The following is a 1,080-nucleotide window of genomic DNA, read 5'->3' on the forward strand; positions in this document are numbered from 1 at the left end:
AAAAAAAAAAAAAAAAATAGATTAATAATTTGGTATATTTGTATATTCTTTTGGTTTATTCTCCATTTTAAGAACAGAAAAAGAAAAAAATGTTTTCCTTTTTGTTCTATAATGTGCTTAATAAATACACATATATAATATATACCTTATAGTATATAGAATAATTTGTTCCATATATATATATATATATATGTATGTATGTATAATGATCTATAGTGAACAAAACAAAATAGCATAACAATATAGATAAAAAAAGATTAAAAACTACAACATATGAATTATTTATAAGTATATATTTGTCTTATAGAGATAAAATTGAAATATACAAGTTTTTTTTTACCACACAAAAAAAAAAATATATATGTGTATATGTATTTATATTTATATTTTTCATTTTTAATTCTGTTTTTTTGGAATATAAATTAAAAACTTTAATAAATTGATTAAGTGCTGCATACATAGTATATATATATATATATATATATTTTTGTCCTAACTTTTTTTAATTTCATAAAAAAAAAAAAAAAAAAAAAAATTCTAAGAACCATGCAACATATATATATATATATATATATATATATATATATATATATATATATATATATACAAACACAATCAAATAAAGGAAAGGAAAAATACTTATTTTTTAAAATAAATACATATATAATTTAAATATTGCAATATATGTATATATGTACATATAAATGTTATAGAATGTTAATATATATATATATATGTATATATTTATTTATTTATTCATTTTAATTTTTTTTATTATATGGTTTATGGGGGAAAATGTACCAACAAAATAAATATGTATATATTATATAATATTTCGAAGATTTCTATATGACCATTTTTATATGTTCGTTTGAAAAAAATATATGTATTATATAAAACACAATATATCAAAACATGACCATTAATAATGAAGTATCTTAACAACTGTTACATTCTTTTTTTGTACAAACTTATGTGCATACAACATATATTATATATATAATATATATATATATATATATATATATATATATATATATATATATGTGTTATAATTTTTTTTTTTTTTTTTTTTTTTAA

The sequence above is a fragment of the Plasmodium reichenowi genome, chromosome 7 (assembly GCF_001601855.1).
Source record: "Plasmodium reichenowi strain SY57 chromosome 7, whole genome shotgun sequence".
Lineage (NCBI taxonomy): Eukaryota > Apicomplexa > Aconoidasida > Haemosporida > Plasmodiidae > Plasmodium > Plasmodium reichenowi.